The sequence below is a fragment of the Podarcis tiliguerta genome (genome assembly GCF_965153285.1).
Source record: "Podarcis tiliguerta genome assembly, chromosome: 13".
Lineage (NCBI taxonomy): Eukaryota > Metazoa > Chordata > Lepidosauria > Squamata > Lacertidae > Podarcis > Podarcis tiliguerta.
The window spans coordinates 50,254,526-50,275,184 of NC_139546.1; the positions used below are offsets into that span (position 1 = coordinate 50,254,526).

At 46.6% G+C, this 20,659-nt stretch overlaps 1 protein-coding gene across 2 annotated transcripts in view; it reads right to left on the reverse strand.

Annotated features, from left to right (window-relative positions):
• The window catches only part of TP53 (tumor protein p53), a 29,495-nt gene extending 24,820 nt beyond the window's left edge, over positions 1–4,675 (reverse strand). Inside the window, exon 1 of one of the 2 annotated variants that reach the window (XM_083410557.1) lies at positions 4,525–4,675. The gene's annotated coding sequence lies outside the window, so the exon portion shown is untranslated. Of the gene's footprint in view, positions 1–4,074; positions 4,486–4,524 lie in introns of those variants that run through there. The other variant, XM_083410558.1, reaches the window with a different exon arrangement.
• Between the last annotated feature and the right edge of the window lie 15,984 nt (positions 4,676–20,659).

The following is a 20,659-nucleotide window of genomic DNA, read 5'->3' on the forward strand; positions in this document are numbered from 1 at the left end:
GACCCCTGCCTTAGAGAGTAAAATTCATGTTAAATTGCTGTTTTAGGGGTTGTTTTTAAAAGTCTGGAACGGATTAATCCGCTTTGCATGACTTTCTATGGGAAAGTGTGCCTTGGTTTTGGAACGCGCTTTGGTTTTGGAACAGACCTCTGGAACGGATTACGTTTGAGAACCAAGGTACTGCTGTACTAAGACCATCATTTCTCATTGGATGGGGAAGATAATAAAACATGGCAAAGGCACAGCTGTCAGCCGTCCCTTATTTGGCGGGACAGTCCCTTATTACAGCGCCGTGTCCCGCTGCTGTCCCTTATTGATGATGTCCCTTAAATTTCCCGGGTTTCAAAGGAAGCAGCTCCTCTCCCTCCCTCCCTGCCGGCCAGGGAGGAGGGAGGCTCCAATGTGTTGCTTGGCTGCGTTGCTCACCCAATAAGGAGTCTTAAGAACGACTGGGGGGTGGAGCTTGCATGCCTTGTGCCAATCAAATCGGCCGCGTTGCCTGGGGACTCGCCTTTGCTCAGCGCTTCCCAGCGGAGAGGGGACGGTGGTTTCCCTTGCTGCATCCCCTTTGCCAGGTTGCTGCGCTGTGGGAACCACCGCTTGAGGCTTCGTTTGGCTGCTGGCTGGGCTTTCTGCCTTTGGCTCAGAAGATGAACAAACCTGTGCCCAGAAAATCCCTTATTTTGGCTGCTGATCCCTTATTTTCGAGGCTGCTGGCCCCTTATTTTCAAATCTGTAAGTTGACAGCTATGGGCAAAGGCAGGAAAGCCTATGACCCTTTTCAGTTGCCCAAGGATCCCAAACAGGTGTCAATCAGCCAATCCTTACGGCCTTATGGATTCTCCCAGAATCTTAAATATCACGAAATTCTCAGGCTCTACTAAGCTGAATTCTCTTGGCACATCACTAAGTTTTACCAACTAATAATGACCACAGGAGACAGACTTAACTCAATTATCTGATCATGAGAGCAGCAACTCGTGGGCACCACGTAATAATATGTCTGCCCCATATTCCTACAAAACAAAAGCTGGCTTAAAATATTGAGTATTTGGGTATAAGAGGCAGGTATTTGCGTATTAAAATATTGAGTATTTGCGTATAAGAGGCGGCTTCTCAGCTTATGCTAAAGCATTTTTCTATACCTGATGCTAATCTCTTGAAAATATTTATTCAGGACGGAACATGTCACCGGTCCTCAGTGTGGGGTTTGTTTGTTTTTGGTCTTCGCCCCGCCTCCTCATCTATTCACCTTTTTACTAAAATTAAAAATGCAATCCAAGTATGAACTTTGTTATAAGAAAAACACTGCTCCCTTTCACTTCCTCTCCTTTCCCCCCCTCCCTTGTTGCCTTTCTTGGGGCCAACAGGAAAAAAAATACAGTGGTGCCTCGGGTTAAGTACTTAATTTGTTCTGGAGGTCTGTTCTTAACCTGAAACTGTTCTTAACCTGAGGTACCACTTTAGCTAATGGGGCCTCCCGCTGCTGCCGGAGCACGATTTCTGTTCTCATCCTGAAGCAAAGTTCTTAACCTGAAGCACTATTTCTGGGTTAGCGGAGTCTGTAACCTGAAGCGTCTGTAACCCGAGGTACCACTGTATATGAAATCCAAATTTCCAGCAGATCTGCATTTGAAACCAGTTAAATTAGGCATGTCCAAAGTCTGTTTTGGGGCCTAATGCGGCCCCCTGGTCGGTTTAATCCGGCCCCTGTCGCAGTTTATTTCCTGGGGTAAAATCCTAAAAAAATCTCAACAACTTCAATCCTAAAGAAAGCTCAACAACTCTGAGGTAAAATCCTTTACAAAGCTCAACTTCAATCCTAAAAAAAGGTTAACAACTTTGGTCGGCCCTCACGGCCCTTCAGTTTATCAAATCTGGCCCTCTGTGAAAAAAGTTTGGACGCCACTGACTAAAATAAAAAATGCAATGCAAGTATGCACTTTGTTATAAGAAAAATACTGCTCCCTTTCGCTTCCTCTCCTTTTCCCACCTCCCTTGTTGCCTTTCTTGGGGTCAACAGGAAAAAAAATATGAAATCCAAATTTCCAGCAGATCTGCATTTGAAAGCAGAAGCCCCACCAGTTAAATGCATTTTGGGTTAAAAATAAAAATCCATTTATTCATTAGGAAGAGCAGAATACAAATTTTAATAATAACAATTCCACTGATAAAAAAAATAAAATTGATTCTTTTCTGTGCATGCACAAACAAATAACCCTAAGCAGGCAACCAGGATTTTATTTATGTTAAGTGTCGAATTAATATGTTTAATTTTATACTGTGAAGATCTAAGGATGTTTAAGTTAAATTTTATAAGAACTGTGATTTGGAAAGCCGTTAAAAGGACATGCAATGAAATTCAACCAAGGGGGGGGGGGCGAAAAAGTCACCTAACAATGTTAACAAGTGTAATTTTCAATAAGGCTATGATTGATGTTCGTTTGTCTTATGTGTTTGTTTGTTTATAATGTTGTGAAAACCAATAAAAAATTTTGGGGGGAAAAAACACCAAAAAAACACACACCGTAAACTGGCAATCAGTGTAGGAAAGAAAAAAACAGATAAGAGGAAGGCCTAAACTCTCCTTCCCCAGCCAGAAACGTTCTTAGTACGTTCCTTTCCGGTCTCCAGGCAGGAAAGGGTTTCTGGCCCGGGCCGTACCATTTCTTAAGGCGTGGGGGTGTATATTGAGAAAGCTCGTCAACTACGCTTCGCTCCCTATCGTGTCTCCACACACAATCCTTTTCTACAGCGCTGCACCGCTTTACACACGACGCTCGAGTTATCAGAAGGGCAAAAAGCGCCGCACGCAAATGTATAAGGCGCCTAGCAGTTCCCCATCACCCCTCCTCGCATCGTTATGGTTCCTTCTGACACCAGAGCGGACTGTACCATGTATCAGGTTTCCGGACGGGGGGGGGAGGAATAGGAGATGGTAAATCGAGGGCAAGGGTTTAATTCTATTAAAGGGGCAGGGACGCATTTAGGGGGGATTCGTTCCCACGGTGGGGTGTTGTTGGTTTTTTTGCCTGCCTGTTGAAAAAGGAAATCAATGATTGGACTAGTGTTGGATTTATGCACAAAGTAAACGCTGCAGTTTAGGGCACAAAAATAATGACTAAGTTTTGCATACCTGGTAAAGGATAGCAGGCTCTAAAAGCAGACGTTAAAAGTTTTCTGATTTGCAAATCGTCCAGTATTTTTCACTCCAATGAATTTCATATGCAAATAAATTTAATGCATGGAATATGCTTGTAGCCGGAGCATCCTCTCGCAGTAAACTTATTTGCATATGAAATACCTCCGACATGGGACACACTAATAAATCAAGAATATTGCGGGGGGGTGTCAGATTTTTTGGGGGGAGATATACATATTACGTCGGTTCCATTTACCCTCTCGCAAACACCTATACACAAAAGCAGTCTTCCTCAACATCTGGAGCCCTCCAGTTGTGTGGTTTTTTGCATTCCCAAACCAGGGTCTTTTTCTTTTCAGGACGGTGGAAACTCCGAGATGGAAACATTTTTTAAGCAGGAAACTTCCGAGCATCTTTGCTCTCCCTCTCTGGCGCCTGACCTTCCCGGCAATCTTTGCACACTTCAATTAAAAATTGCATTGGGGGCCTCAGGCCTCTATAAGGATTGGGATCACCCCCCCCAAAAAAGTAACGCCCCCCCCCTTTCCAGAAAGATCTAGAAACGTTGCCTCTCCCGGACTCGGCCTTTCCGCACCGTTTACCTGGGAGTAAGCCCCAGGTACACAATGGATCTACCTTCCGAGGAAGCACATTGGCTCTTAAGCAACATCTAAAAAAATAAACTAAGTTGCAATTCCGTTTTTTGCATTCCCTGGTGGGATTCGGAGCGGCTTACTTCCCGAGTAAACGCCTGCGGGGATCGGGCCGCGAGCTACTTTTGCAATCTCCAAGGGACGCACAAGAACGGGGCGGGGGGGGAGAAGGAAGCCCCGTTTTTCCGACCCTCTTGGGGGGCAAAGTGGGGTGGGGGAGAGATTGGGGGAGCGCCTCTCCTTTCTCCCCCCACGCCGTGCTAAGCGAAAGTTCCTCACCAAAGCGAGGCCTCCTCCTCCTCCGGTTCCCTGCCACGGGCAAATCCCGGGGGCGGCGGAGCTAAAGTTCCACGGATGGAACCCCGCGGCCGCCAACGTTCCACGGGATGGAATACTGCGGCCGCCAACGTTCCACGGGATAGAACACGGCGCCGCCAACGTTCCACGGGATAGAACGCGACGGCCGCCAACGTTCTTCCCGTGGAACCCTGGCGCTAGCAACGTTCTAAGCCCCCGCTCCTTTTTCAATGGGGCTCATCCGTGGGACGGAAGCGTCTCATCGGCCGGTGACTCAACCCCGCCAGAAAAAAAAATAAACAATTCCGCATAACCCGCGCGCGCGCGCCTACCACGGCCTGGCCTTTACCCGGGTGGGCAGGAACTCGGTTTTCTAAACACCCTCCCCCCCCAAAAAAAAAGGAAGGGCGAAGGCTGTGGCAATCTCTTTACCTGCTCCAGGTAGCGGCCCCTCCACCAGCAGCCCGGCCTCGCCCCTCGCCCTCCGCCCGACTGAACTGTAAGCGGCGGCAAAATCAGATGGGATCAGGGGAGGCGTGGAAATGGCCATGCTGCGGGGATTCCCCTGTTTGGTTCCCGCGGGCCAGCTCGGTCTCGCGAGTGGAGGCCGCGGACGCCATCTTGAGGAAGGGCACGGGGGTTGGGGCGGGGCTTAGCGAGGCGAGCAGCTGCGCGCCAGGGTCCAGGCGAGGAAGCTGCTGTCCACCTCTGGGGTCAGTTATACAGTCTCTCTGAACACGCTTACCGGGCTTCGTGTTGAAAATGAAAGTTTCAGATACAAGAATGCAAGGCCAGTGCCTGGCCAGGTGCCCCCCCCAAAGCCCCTTTAACCCCTGGCATTCAGATATAGACGGCCTCTAGCTATGGACGATCCATTCATTTAGCTCAGGTACCCCAAATTAAAAGAAATTAAAAGACACCTGCTTCTTGGGAGAAAAGCGATGACAAACCTAGACAGCATCTTAAAAAGCAGAGACATCACCTTGCCAACAAAGGTCCGTATAGTTAAAGCTCTGGTTTTCCCAGTAGTGATGTATGGAAGTGAGAGCTGGACCATCAAGAAGGCTGATCGCCGAAGAATGGATGCTTTTGAATTATGGTGCTGGAGGAGACTCTTTAGAGTCCCATGGACTGCAAGAAGATCAAACCTCTCCATTCTGAAGGAAATCAGCCCTGAGTGCTCACTGGAAGGACAGATCGTGAAGCTGAGGCTCCAATACTTTGGCCACCTCATGAGAAGAGAAGACTCCCTGGAAAAGACCCTGATGTTGGGAAAGATGGAGGGCACAAGGATAAGGGGACGACGGAGGACGAGATGGTTGGACAGTGTTCTCGAAGGTGCCAGCCTGAGTTTGACCAAACTGCGGGAGGCAGTGGAAGACAGGAGGGCCTGGCGTGCTCTGGTCCAGGGGGTCATGAAGAGTCAGACACAACTAAACAACAACAACATCCCCACACTCAGCCCTCTAGATCAGGGGTCAGCAAAGTTTTTCAGCAGGGGGCCGGTCCACTGTCCCTCAGACCTTGTGGGGGGCCGGACTATATTTTTTTTTGGGGGGGAATGAATTCCTATGCCCCACAAGTAACCCAGAGATGCATTTTAAATAAAAGCACACATTCTACTCATGTGAAAACACACTGATTCCCGGACCGTCCGTGGGGCGGATTTAGAAGGCGATTGGGCCGAATCCGGCCCCCGGGCCTTAGTTTGCCTACCCATGCCATGGGGGGTCCCTTGCAACTCAACAGGTCTATGATTCTATCACTGTATCGGCCATCAAACTGGTCCAGGAGGCCTCATCTTACACGCTTAAGTATCCCAGCAATTAGGGACGCAGGTGGCGCTGTAGGTTAAGCCACAGAGCCTAGGGCTTGCTGATCAGAAGGTCGGCGGTTTGAATCCCCGCAATGACGGGGTGAGCTCCCGTTGCTCGGTCCCTGCTCCTGCCAACCTAGCAGTTCGAAAGCACGTCAAAGTGCAAGTAGATAAATAGGTGCCGCTCTGGCGGGAAGGTAAACGGCGTTTCCGTGCGCTGCTCTGGTTTGCCAGAAGTGGCTTAGTCCTGCTGGCCACATGACCCAGAAGCTGTACACCGGCTCCCTCAGCCAGTAAAGCGAGATGAGCACCGCAACCCCAGAGTCGGCCATGACTGGACCTAATGGTCAGGGGTCCCTTTACCTATCCCAGCAATTGCAAATTTGCCCCTCGCAGAACTACAGTTCCCAGCACCCTTAGCAAACTAAAGACCCCAGGATTATTTGCAGGAAGCCTTCAACGTATGAGTCTACGTGGTGTGAACAGGGTTCGTAGAATCGTCAAATCCTGCACAGATGCAGAGCTCAAGGTGGGAAGAGGCGAGAGCCGAGACCTACCTGGATTTGCCGAAAAAGGTAAACTTTGGGTGAGGCGTTTGGACCTGCTTCTGGAATTTGTGCCCTGCGGCCGTTGGGTGTCAAACCAGTTTTGCCCTCACACGCAGGGGCTGGCGTGGGTGGGGTGTGAGTGCCTGTGCCAAAGGGTTTATTGTATGAACCAAAAGCCGTAACAATTTCATTGCAATTTGCCAAACCGCAAAACGTACCATTGCTCACAGCAAGGGCACAAGGCAAGGCATCAACGATTTAAAGAAATGCCGCCGGAATCCGTAAGTACCATCTGCTACCAGCTCATACCCAGCTTCACTTCTATTAGGCCTCCAAATCTCCAGACCCACCCCCTTATAATCGTAGAGTTGCAAAGGACCCGAGTCCAACCCCCTTGCAGTTCAGGAATATTTAGGGTTGCCATACGTCTGGGAAATCCTGGACAAGTCCTCTTTTGGGGGGCCAACACGCCCATCTGGGGGGACGTTTACATTTTATAGCAAATGTCCATTTTGGTGTGTTTTTTTGCGGGGAGTCAGGCTCGGGTGACAACCTAGCTCTCTGTTTTCTATTGTCCTTGCAGCCAGAGCTTCTAAAAAAATCTAAATATATATATTTTTAAAAAAATTAAAAATCTACATCCTTGTTTCCCTCCATTTACCATTTTAAAGGCTTCAGCCAAGGCTCCCTTTACACCAGCACTGACCCTCATCTCTGTGGTTGTTGTTTAGTCGTTTCGTCGTGTCCGACTCTTCGTGACCCCCTGGACCAGAGCACGCCAGGCCCTCCTGTCTTCCACTGCCTCCCACAGTTTGGTCAAACTCATGCTGGTAGCTTCGAGAACACTGTCCCACCATCTCGTCCTCTGTCGTCCCCTTCTCCTTGTACCCTCCATCTTTCCCAACATCAGGGTCTTTTCCAGGGAGTCTTCTCTTCTCCTGAGGTGGCCAAAGTCTTGGAGCCTCAGCTTCAGGATCTGTCCTTCCAGTGAGCACTCAGGGCTGATTTCCTTCAGAATGGAGAGGTCTGATCTTCTTGCAGTCCATGGGACTCTCAAGAGTCTCCTCCAGCACCAGAATTCAAAAGCATCCATTCTTCAGCGATCAGCCTTCTTTATGGTCCAGCTCTCACTTCCATACATCACTACTGGGAAAACCATAGCTTTAACTATATGGACCCTTGCTAGCAAGGTGATGTCTCTGCTTTTTAAGATGCTGTCTAGGTTTGTCATTGCTTTTCTCCCAAGAAACAGGCGTCTTTTAATTTCATGACTGCTGTCACCATCTGCAGTGATCAGGGAGCCCAAGAAAGTAAAACCTCTCACTGCCTCCATTTCTTCCCCTTCTATTTGCCAGGAGGTGATGGGCCCAGAGGCCATGATCTTCGTTTTTTTGGTGTTGAGCTTCAGACCATATTTTGCACTCTCCTCTTTCACCCTCATTAAAAGGTTCTTTAATTCCTCCTCACTTTCTTTCTTTTTAAAAAACATATATTTATTGGATTTTTTACACAAAAAGTAAAACAAAACAGAACTAAAAAAGCAAAAAGCAAAAAAAACACAATTCAAAAACACAAAAACAACAACATAGTATAAAACACATCAAAAAAAAAGAAAAAACATTAATAAAAACAGTTTCATCCTTATGGTATTTCTTTCATTTACTTGTTTCCCGACTTCCCCAAACCTCCCTCCACTGTATTCCAGATCATATATTCATTCTGCAAATCCCTACCCTCTATCTTAATTAGTCCTTATCTTAACTTTAACATCTTTATATAACTTAATCTCCTTAAAATCTTAAATCATTGAGTCTTTAACTTTTACGATTGTTATACTAATAACCTTTTAAATTCAGTCTGATGTCATTTTAACATTCATTAATCTTATAATATTTCTGTAAATAGTCTTTAAATTTCTTCCAGTCTTCTTCCACTGTCTCTTCTCCCTGGTCTCTGATTCTGCCCGTCATCTCGGCCAGTTCCATATAGGAATTCCTCCTCACCTTCTGCCATCAAGGTTGTGTCATCTGCATATCTGAGGTTGTTGATATTTCTTCCAGCAATCTTAATTCCAGTTTGGGATTCATCCAGCCCAGCCTTTTGCATGATGAATTCTGCATGTAAGTCAAATAAGCAGGGAGACAATATACAGCCTTGTCGTACTCCTTTCCCAATTTTGAACCAATCGTTTAAGGCTGTATAGAACCTTTATTCTGTTGTTTTGTAAACAAATGAACAACATTTTTTTAAAGAAAAGGGTTAACTCTGAATTCCAGACACCAGGCTGAGAGCTGACAGAGAGCTTCTCTCTGCTGGAGACAGGATGCTAGGCCACCTGACCAAGCACAAAGGGCTTTTGTTATGCTTTTAAAGTGGGAAAGTACCTGGAAGGGGAAAAAATGAGTCATCCAGCAACGCAGAAACACAAAGAGTTGGAAACTGAGCATCCTTTCCCCAGATTTTTTAAGAAGGGGTAAGGTACCATCCTCTTAACTATCTCCAATTAGCTTGATAGATATTTCATGAAAGAATCTGTAAAGTTGGAAAGGGAACACAGGGCTGTCTAAACCAGGAATGTTTCGCCCAACATGGGGCTCGAACACACAACCCAGAGATTAAGAGTATTGTGTTCTCCCGACTGAGCTATTTCCTCCTTGCTTTATGTCACAGGTCAGCAAACTTTTTCAGCCATGGGCCGGTCTACTGTCCTGCAGACCTTGTGGGGGGCTGGACTATATTTTTGGGGAAAATAATGAACAAATTCATTAATGAAACTACCAGCATGAGTTTGACCAAACTGCGGGAGGCAGTGGAAGACAGGAGGGCCTGGCGTGCTCTGGTCCAGGGGGTCACGAAGAGTCGGACACGACTAAACGACAACAATGGCCTTAAACGACATCTACATATATAGGTGGCACTGGGTGATCATGCGACACAATATTTGTGAAAATAAATAAAATCGTGCCACATAGATGTAGTCATTTGAGCTCTGCCCTTAAGACACGCTTTTCGTTTATGCAGTATCTGGGCAGTCTGCCAAACCCCATACCCGCTGAAAATAGGGACAACTTACAGCAACAATCTAAATTATTTAGATCGAAAGTCTTTCAGGATTTGGAGATAGGAAGATGGAGGTTTTTAAGCAGAAGTCGGATGGTCAGTGTAGAGACAATACTGAGCTTTTCCTTTGGGGACAGAACCAACTAAATTGTATAGAAATTTATTTATGTATGTGACTACAGTGGCAAGAATGTTACTTGCCCCGAAATGGAAAGAGGAATAAGTCCCAGCAAAGGAAGAACGGATACAAAAACTTATGGAATATGCAGAAATGGCAAAACTTACTGGAAGAATAAGAAATCAAGACAACAAACTTTTTAAATAAAAGAATGGAAACGGCTTATTGAATATTTACAGATAAATTGCAAACAGATCAACACATTGGCAGGATTATTGTAATAACCTGCAGTTTTATAAGAGTATATATTTATAGCAGATAATCAAATGAATAAGTCGATTGAATTTGGATATGCAGAAGAGATTAGAAAATAAATTTAAGGAACCTCAGAAAGAGGGGGAAGGGAGTCAGATTTTGAAATGTTGAATTGATTGTAAAACGAATGAAAATGTATAAATTTGAAAAGCATAAAAAACAAAAAAAGAGGGAGACAATACTGAGCTTAATGGACCAGTGATCTGGCTCATTATAAAGCAGATTCCTCTGTTCCTAATTGCATACCCCAAGCCAAGCTTTCTCCCTATTGTGATGAAGCGTTCTGTAGAACCTGGAAGCTTCCTAGCGACTCAGTAATATTTTGGTTGGCCCTAAGGTACTTTCCCAATTTTGAACCAATCAGTTGTTCCATATCCAGTTCTAACTGTAGCTTCTTGTCCCACATAGAGATTTCTCAGGAGGCAGATGAGGTGATCAGGCACTCCCATTTCTTTAAGAACTTGCCATAGTTTGCTGCGGCCGACACAGTCAAAGGCTTTTGCGTAGTCAATGAAGCAGAAGTAGATGTCTTTCTGGAACTCTCTAGCTTTCTCCATAATCCAGCGCATGTTTGCAATTTGGTCTCTGGTTCCCCTGCCCCTTCGAAATCCGGCTTGCACTTCTGGGAGTTCTCGGTCCACATACTGCTTGAGCCTTCCTTGAAGAATTTTAAGCATAACCTTGCTAGCGTGTGAAATGAGTGCAATTGTGGGGTAGTTGGAGCATTCTTTGGCACTGCCCTTCTTTGGGATTGGGATGTAGACTGATCTTCTCCAATCCTCTGGCCACTGCTGAGTTTTCCAAACTTGCTGGCATATTGAGTGTAGCACCTTAACAGCATCATCTTTTACAATTTTAAATAGTTCAGCTGGAATACTATCACTTCCACTGGCCTTGTTATTTGCAATGCTTTCTAAGGCCCATTTGACTTCACTCTCCAGGATGTCTGGCTCAAGGTCAGCAACCACACTACCTGGGGTGTACGAGACATCCATATCTTTCTGGTATAATTCCTCTGTGTATTCTTGCCACCTCTTCTTGACGTCTTCTGCTTCTGTTAGGTCCTTACCACTTTCGTCCTTTATTACGGCAATCTTTGCATGAAGAGTCGGACACGACCAAACGGCAACAACAACAAAAGGTATCACAGGATAGTTTGCAGATTTCGTTCTCTCCTGACGAACCAAACCCAGCTTCCCTGTCCTTTTCCCCTCCCTGACCACAAGGTGCCACCAGACTCCAGACCATAAGGACAAAAAGTAGTTTTGTTCTGAAATACAAGTGGAACCTGGAGCTGTTTGCAGAATTGGTGGGAGGGGGACGGGAATGGGGGGAGGCAAAGGCAGCAGCTTCCAAACTGGACTTGTTCTGCTGCCCACAGGTCCCCCCCCCCGGCCTCGCCCGCCTTGCAAGGTTGTTGTGACGATCAAATGGGGGGGGGGGGACCATGTGTGCCATCTTGAGCTGGAAAAACAGGACTGTTTTCCCAGTAGTGATGTATGGAAGTGAGAGCTGAACCATAAATAAATTGCAGCCGGTCCTGTTTTCCTCTGCAAAAAAATCCTCTCCGCAAACCGTCCTCCTTTACCTAAACCAGGGGTCCCCAAATGAAGGTCCACAGGCCGGATAAGGCCCGAGGGACTCGTTTATCCGGCCCGCGGCGACCCCTGCCGCCGCCTGCTCTTACCGGCGCTGCGCTGCACGGCTGCCCACTTCTGGGTCAGAGGAGCACCGGAAATAGCTTGAGCGCATGCGCAAGCATTATTTGCGCATGTGTTGGTGCTGACCTTGAAAGCCCTAAATGGCCACGGTCCAGTAGACCTGAAGGAGCGTCTCCACCCCCACCGTTCAGCCCAGGCACTGAGATCCAGTTCTGATGGCCTTCTGGCGGTTCCCTCCCTGCGAGAAGCCAAGTTACAGGGAACCAGACAGAGGGCCTTCTCGGTGGTGGCGCCCGCCCTGTGGAACTCCCTCCCACCAGATGTCAAAGAGAAAAATAGCTACCAAACTTTTAGAAGACATCTGAAGGCAGCCCTGTTCAGGGAAGCTTTTAATGTTTAATAGGTTATTGTATTTTAGTGTTTTGTTGAAAGCCGCCCAGAGTGGCTGGGGAAACCCAGCCAGATGGGCGGGGTATAAATAATAAATTATTATTATTATTATTATTATTATTTGCAAGCATTATTTGTGTACGCGCAAACGTTATTTCCGATGCACATCCGGGTCGTAGGAGGCCCATGCACATGCGCACAAGCTATTTCTGGTGCTCCTCCGACCCAGAAGTGCGCCGGAAATAGTGTGTGCGCATGCATATTGGCACGCGCCCTCCGGCCCGCCGTGTGATCAGCACTGGAGACACTGGCCTGTGGCGCGGTAGGTTTGCTGACCCCTGATCTAAAACTTCCTTCCCAGTGAAGGCAGACTTCAACCCTCGCCCTCTGTTCCAAGGTGCACCCATCTGAAATCTTGCCTCTCGCTGCTCGGGAGGCAGGTATGGGGACCTGCGGACGCCTTGAACCTCTGCTGCTCAAAGGTCTCCGTTGTGTGACAGCCATCGCCCCCTCGCCTCCTCCTTTGTTCCTTTCTTTCTGCACAAATGCTGCCGCAGCCAAGGGTTGAAAAACGCGGTTATCAAGACGGGCACCGTTCCCCGGTGAAGAAAGCGCTAGGTGTGCAGAAAGGGGGTCGGACTCCTATGCTGCCTTCTCATTTTTGAAATTAATTTTCCATTTTTAACACAACACAAAATAACAAGCAAATAACAAACAAATAAGAAGGAAAAACAAACATACATTCAAAATTTATTACAATTAAAAATCCAAATTCATTCCATTTTAGGTGACTTCCTCAAATCCTTCCTAACTGATTTTCATTACATTTCATAGAATCATAGAATCCTAGAGTTGGAAGAGACCACAAGGGCCATCGAGTCCAACCCCCTGCCAAGCAGGAAACCCCATCAGAGCACTCCTGACATATGGTTGTCAAGCCTCTGCTTAAAGACCTCCAAAGAAGGAGACTCCACCACACTCCTTGGCAGCAAATTCCACTGTCAAACAGCTCTTACTGTCAGGAAGTTCTTCCTCATGTTTAGGTGGAATCTTCTTTCTTGTCGTTTGGATCCATTGCTCCGTGTCCGCTTCTCTGGAGCAGCAGAAAACAACCTTTCTCCCTCCTCTATGTGACATCCTTCTATATATTTGAACACGGCTATCATATCACCCCTTAACCTCCTCTTCTCCAGGCTAAACATGCCCAGCTCCCTTAGCCGTTCCTCATTTTCATTTTGGCAATTTTCCGATATCCACTTCTAATAAAATTAACTTGTTCAGATTACTAACTTCCTTTCTTTTCATAATATCCTCATTTTATACATTCAACATAATTTAATCCTAAGCCAAATTTAGTACTTGCAAGTATTTCCTCTTATGTTATATTATTGTATTTTACTAAATATTCCTTAAATTCCTTCCATTCTTCTTGATATTCCTCCTCTCTCTGGATTCTTCCAGTAAGGTCAGCCAGCTCCAAAAAAGTCCAACTATACTGCCTTCTCCAGCATCTTTGATCTGCAAGGAGGTGGGAGTGTTTTTGTGCTCAGGATCGCAGCGGGTTGGTCTGGATGACCTTTGGGGTCCCTTCCAACGCTCTGCTTTATTTCACAAACTCTTAGGCACTGCTTAATTGTAAAGTGCCCCCCCCCCCCCGAAGCAGTTTACGGAAAGAAGAAGATAGTCATGTTCTCGGAACGATTGCATCGGTCTCCCATCTTTTTCTCCAGGTAGCTCAACGTTACACAGCTCTCCCCCGCTCCTGAATTCACCCCCCACAACAACCCGGCGAGGTAGGCTAGGCTGAGAGAGGCATTGACCAGCCCCCAATGTCACCCAGGGAGCTTCATAGCCAAGGGGAATTTGAACCTAGGTCCCTCCCTGGTCCTAGTTGCACAGTAGAAACAGCAAAAAGCAGCTATTTAAAACATTCAGCATACAGTGGTACCTTGGTTGGCAAACTTAATCTGTTCCGGAGGTCTGTTCTTAAACCAAAGCATTTAAACCAAAGTGGCTGGACCTAATGGTCAGGGGTACCTTTACCTTTATGGGGGCTTTCAATGAGGCTGCAATCTTGTATTTGCTTTGTTGTTGTTGTTGAGTCGTTTAGTTGTGTCCACCTCTTCGTGACCCCCTGGACCAGAGCGCGCCAGACACTCCTGTCTTCCACTGCTTCCCGCAGTTGGTCAAACTCATGCTGGTAGCTTCGAGAACACTGTCCCACCATCTCGTCCTCCGTTGTCCCCTTCTCCTTGTGCCCTCCATCTTCCCCAACATCAGGGTCTTTTCCAGGGAGTCTTCTCTCCTCATGAGGTGGCCAAAGTCTTGGAGCCTCAGCTTCAGGATCTGTCCTTCCAGTGAGCACTCAGGGCTGATTTCCTTCAGAATGGAGAGGTTGGATCTTCTTGCAGTCCATGGGACTCTCCAGAGTCTCCTCCAGCACCAGAATTCAAAAGCATCCATTCTTCGGCGATCAGCCTTCTTGATGGTCCAGCTCTCACTTCCATACATCACTACTGGGAAAACCAGAGCTTTAACTATATGGACCTTTGTTGGCAAGGTGATGTCTCTGCTTTTTAAGATGCTGTCTAGGTTTGTCATTGCTCACCTGGGAGCAAATCCCACTGAACTCAATAGGACTTGCTTCTGACTAGATACATATAGGATTCCCATGTTAGTCTTCTTCCAGGAGTTTAGCAATGGAGTGCGGTGAAAGAGATAGAAATGCAAAGTTGGGAGATGCAGATAGGCTCATGGGGTTGGCTTGTTAATTAAGTTACATTGCTTTCCTCCTAGATAATTTCCATAGCATTGATGACGCTGTTTCATATGAAAAAATCATTACTGTATTTTACTGTATTTAAATATTTTGTTGAAAGCTGCCCAGAGTGGTTGGGAAGCCCAGCCAGATTGGCAGGGTATAAATAATAAATAATAAATAATAAATAATAAATAATAAATAATAAATTATTATTATTATTATTATTATTATTATTATTATTATTATTAAACCAAGGCGTGCTTTCCCGTTGCAGCTGGGGACTCAATTGACATTCGACAGGAAGCGGAACATGTTCTGCTTCCAAGGCAAAGTTCACAAACCAAAACACCTACTTTCAGGTTTGCAGCGTGCTTAATCCAAGCTGTTCATAAACTAAGCTGTTCTTAAACCAAGGTACCACTGTACAATTAACACCAATGATAAGCTAAAAACAGCCAACTTCCTCCATATTTGGGTTAGGTCGGCTAAACAAGTACGGTATGTTTTTAGCAGGTGATGCGCAGCGAAATTGCCTGCTGGGTGACAATAGGCAGGGAGTTCCACAGCGCAGGTGCTGCCACACCAAAGCATTGATTTCCCACACATGCAGAATTAGTTTTATGCTCAGGTAGGTATAAATTGGACGCGGGTGGCGCTGTGGGTTAAACCACAGAGCCTGGGACTTGCCGATCAGAAGGTCGGCAGTTCGAGTCCCCGCGACGGGGTGAGCTCCCGTTGCTCAGTCCCTGCTCCTGCCCACCTAGCAGTTCCAAAGCACGTCAAAAGTGCAAGTAGATAAATAGGTACCTCTCAAGCGGGAAGGTAAATGGCGTTTCCGTGTGCTGCTCTGGTTCGCCGGAAGCGGCTTAGTCCTGCTGGCCAATAAAGCGAGATGAGCACCACAACCCCAGAGTCGTCTGCGACTGGACCTAACGGTCAGGGGTCCCTTTACCTTTAGGTATAAATTGGATCTCACAGGGAAAAACAGTACCCATTGCCGCTAGGAGCCATTTATTTGACAATCCCTGAAGATGACCCCGCCTGGTGCAAGTTGTCAGTGGAGACGGCCCCTTCGATTGCAGCCACTTCTGGGGGCAGGCAAGCGTTTCTGTACCGTGACTATTTGCCTGGCACTGAGGTACAGTCACCTCTGGAGCCATGCAGAGTCAAGAAAATTCTGGGTTCGGGCGGGAGTTGAATGAGGCTGTGCCTTGGACCGAACCTTTTCGTTGAGAACTACATAACTTTATGATGGACTATATGGAGATGGCGGAAATGACTGGCAGAATCCGAGACCAGGGAGAAGAGTCGATGGAAGAAGATTGGAAAAAATTTAAAGTATATTTACAGAAATATTGCAAAATTAATGAATGTTAGAAGAATATTGGAATGAAGTTACATGGTTTTAGCAGAAGTGTTATTAAGAATTATATGAATACTAATTGTTAATGTGCTAAAGTGGAAAATTTAAAGTGAAATTGTGTTAGGATAAATTATAGAACAAAAATTGAGAAAGAGGGAAAGGATTTGTTGAATTAGCTTTTGAACTAGAATACAAAAAAGGGAGGTGCGAGGAAGTCGAGGAAATAAGCATATGAAAGATAATGAATTGAAACTTGGATGTGTGTGTTTTTTTTAATGTTTTAATTTTTTTCTTGGTGTTTTGTGGTATTGTTTTTTCTTTCTATCTTTGTTGTACTGTTTGTTAAATTTTCACTGTTTCTTTATCTTTTTTCCTTTTTCCTTTTTCTTTTTGTAACTATTAAACTCTTAATAAATATATGTCAGGGGTTCAGGAGCAGAGTCACAGGAGAGGGAGGAAACGGAGAGCGAGGGGGAGGAGTCTGAAGGAAATGTCAGCGACGACAGTAGTCCGAGGTCTCTGAGTCTCTCCAGTGACTCGGAGGATTCACAGAAAGGGGCCCCCATGGTCAGGGCAAGGGGAGTGCCCAGGGGGACACCTCGGGAAGAAGGGGCCAGAGGAGACTCAGAGAGTAGCAGTTGGAAATCAGGGCCCGCGTCCCCCCCAGAGGGCAGTAGGGGGGAGGAGTCCCAGGCATCGGGATCAGGTGGAGCGCTGCCAGCGGGAGAACATGAGGCAGGATTGACCACACCTCCGTCGGGGAGTGAGGAAACGGTCATCAGGAAAGTTAAACGCGCGCGCGCGCCAAGTTCAAATGTCCAGGAGGGAGGCACAGTGGGCAGCCCGGGAAGAGAGCCAGGTCCTAAAGCCCGCAGAAGAGAGCGGGAGGAGTCAGGGGGGTCGTCATCGTCAGCCTCAGAGGAATCCAGGGAGACAGGGGCCCCGGAGGGCAACAGGACCCAGAGGAGAAAGAAGAGGTGGAGTAAAGCTAGAGTCTTAAACTGGTGTACAGGGGGCGGGGACTCAGAGGGAGCTTCGCCGGTCTAAAGTTTAGACGTAGGGATGGAGCGCTGCGGCGTGGAAATGGAAACTGTACTTCAATAAAGACTTTTGTACATAAATACCAGCCAGCGTTGGTCCTCTGTGAGCTGGGACCAGGAGCCAGCCCTGACAATATCATTTTTTTAAAAAAGAGAGAACTACATAACTTTATGACCACTGCTGTAACCTGAAGCGTCTGTCACCTGAAGTGTATGTAACTCGAGGTACCACTGTATAGTTTATGTGTATAAAGGTAAAAGGTATAAAAGTATAAAGGTAAAAGGTCCCATACAGTTTATGTGTATAGTTCATAATATTTTGAGTTTATTGTAGTTACCATGCATATGCAGGTCATTGTTTTAGTATTCTTTTATAGATTATGAAGCATTTCTGTATCCTTCCCCTGTGCTGAAGAAGAATTCCACCAAACAGTGGATATATCCGGAATCACTGTTCACCACGTCTGTTTGTGAACCACTTTGGCAGCGTTGGACGCCATAAACAAAGCTTTGCAGCCTCTTTTCACCAGAGAAGAATCTGATACATTGCTTCTTTCACAGACTTGCATAGTCTTCAAAAACTTCAGAAACTTATAAGACTTATGTTTATTTGGTTTTATGTTTTCAAGAGAATCCATCAAGAGTGAATATTTAGTGACTTTCAGAGTTTCATACATTTTCTGTTTATGTGATTTCATATGTTTCATATTACAGTGGTACCTCAGGTTACATAAGCTTTAGGTTACATACGCTTCAGGTTACAGACTCGGCTAACCCAGAAATAGTGCTTCAGGTTAAGAACTTTGCTTCAGGATGAGAACAGAAATCATGCTCCGGCGGCATGGCAGCAGCAGGAGGCCCCATTAGCTAAAGTGGTACCTCAGGTTAAGGACAGTTTCAGGTTAAGAACAAACCTCCGGAACAAATTAAGTACCGTATTTTTCGCTCTTTAACACGCACCCGACCATAACACGCACGTAGTTTTTAGAGGAGGAAAACAAGAAAAAAAAATATTCTTAACAAAATAGTGGATGTATGATTTTTGTGGTTCATGCTGTGGCCACAGACATGTGATCTGACAGTGAGTTTGGAGTAGCCCAATGCAAAAATCCTGAGGATCCATGTGGATGCATGCTTTGTAACCACGTTTTTGCACCCCAGGCAACAGTGGATGCGTGATTTTTTTGGTGCAAGATGTAGCCATGGACATGCTATGTGATCTGACGGTGAATTTGGGGTGACCCAGTGCAAAAATCCTGAGGATCCATGTGGATCCGTGCCTTGTGACCACATTTTAAGTGGGGAGGGAAGGAAAAGCACTCAAGGGACAAGGAGCACGCGTGGGGTGTGTGGAGAAGGATGCTGCTAATAATGCAGAAGAGGGGTATAAGGGAAGAAGGCTCCTCTCCTCTCCCGCTTTGCTCCTTTAAAGCAAGCAGGCTCTCTGTCCCTCTCTCCTCCCCACTCAGCGGCTCTTCTCCCGCTTTGCTGTTTCAAAGCGAGCCACAGAGGAGGGAAGGAAGGGGAACCATGGATCCTCTGCTCACGACTGCAGCAGATCCCCCCGCCATCCGTAGGCATTCGCTCCATAACACGCACAGACATTTCTCCTTACTTTCTAGGAGGAAAAAAGTGAGTGTTATGGTGCAAAAAATACGGTACTTAACCTGAGGTACCACTGTATATAAAGGGTGTATATTGATATTGTATCATTGAATTTGGTCATCGTGTTGCCTTGGATATGACGACAGAACCTTTTCCTTGAGAACGGGGAGGTTGCGGCCAGAGCCACAATTTCTCCTAACTCAGCAACTAGGTTCTCTGACGCATATAAAAGTTGGCTGAGATACCTGTTTGCTGATAACGTATCAGGGACAGAGGCACCAATGTGCATGTAATCTGGATTGTGTAAAATCATGTAAGAACTCGTAAAGGGGCGATCACAGAGTTCACGCAGAGCAGAATCACGTTGACCCAGAGACAAACAAACTCCAGGGACATCTTAAACACTGACATATTTTTGTGTGTGTCAGGAGAGTGTCATGGGCTTCAGCCATATTAAATGTGCTTGGCTATACCTTGCCAACAAAGGTCCGTATAGTTAAAGCTCTGATTTTCCCACTAGTGATGTATGGAAGTGAGAGCTGGACCATAAAGAAGGCTGATCGCTGAAGAATGGATGCTTTTGAATTCTGGTGCTGGAGGAGACTCTGGAGAGTCCCATGGATTGCAAGAAGATCAAATGTATCCATTCTGAGTGCTCACTGGAAGGACAGATCCTGAAGCTGAGGCTCCAAGACTTTGGCCACCTCATGAGAAGAGAAGACTCCTTGAAAAAGACCCTGATGTTGGGAAAGATTGAGGGCACAAGGAGAAGGGGACGACAGAGGACGAGATGGTTGGACAGTGTTCTCGAAGCTACCAGCATGAGTCTGACCAAACTGCGGGAGGCAGTGGAAGACAGGAGTGCCTGGCGTGCTTTGGTCCAGGGGGTCACGAAGAGTCGGACACGACTAAACGATTAAACAACAACAAAACATTGAGGGGGTTGGGTTTGCATGCAGGAAAACCCCCTGATGGCAGGTGCAAGTAAGCTAGGATAGCATGTGATTGATAACAACAACAACAACAACAATAATAATTTATTACTTATACCCCGTTCATTTGGCCAGGCCTCCCCAGCTACTCTGGGTGGCTCCCAACAGAATATGAAAAACACGATAAACATTCAAAACTTCCCTATACAGGGCTGCCTTCAGATGTATTCTAAAAGTCAGAGAGCTGTTTATTTCCTTGACGTCTTGTGGGAGGGCATTCCACAGGGCGGGCGCCACCACCGAGAAGGCCCTCTTCCTGCAACCTCACTTCTCGCAGGGAGGGAACCGCCTGAAGGTCCTCGGAGCTGGACCTCAGTGTCTGGGCAGAACGATGGGGGTGGAGACGCTCCTTCAGGTCTACTGGAATCAATCAATCTGGGAGTGGCTGCTGAGAAGAGAAGACTCCCTGGAAAAGACCCTGATATTGGGAAAGATGGAGGGCCCAAGGAGAAGTGGACGACGGAGGACGAGATGGTGGGACAGTGTTCTCGAAGCTACCAGCATGAGTTTGACCAAACTGCGGGAGGCAGTGGAAGACAGGAGGGCCTGGCGTGCTCTGGTCCAGGGGGTCACGAAGAGTCGGACACGACTAAATGACTAAACAACAACAACTAGTGACTAGGTCCGTCTAGTTAAAGCTCTGGTTTTCCCAGTAGTGATGTATGGAAGTGAGAGCTGGACCATAAAGAAGGCTGATCGACGAAGAATGGATGCTTTTGAATTCTGGTGCTGGAGGAGACTCTTGAGAGTCCCATGGACTGCAAGAAGATCAAACCTATCTGTTCTGAAGGAAATCAGCCCTGAGTGCTCACTGGAAGGACAGATCCTGAAGCTGAGGCTCCAGTACTTTGGCCACCTCATGAGAAGAGAAGACTCCCTGGAAAAGACCCTGATGTTG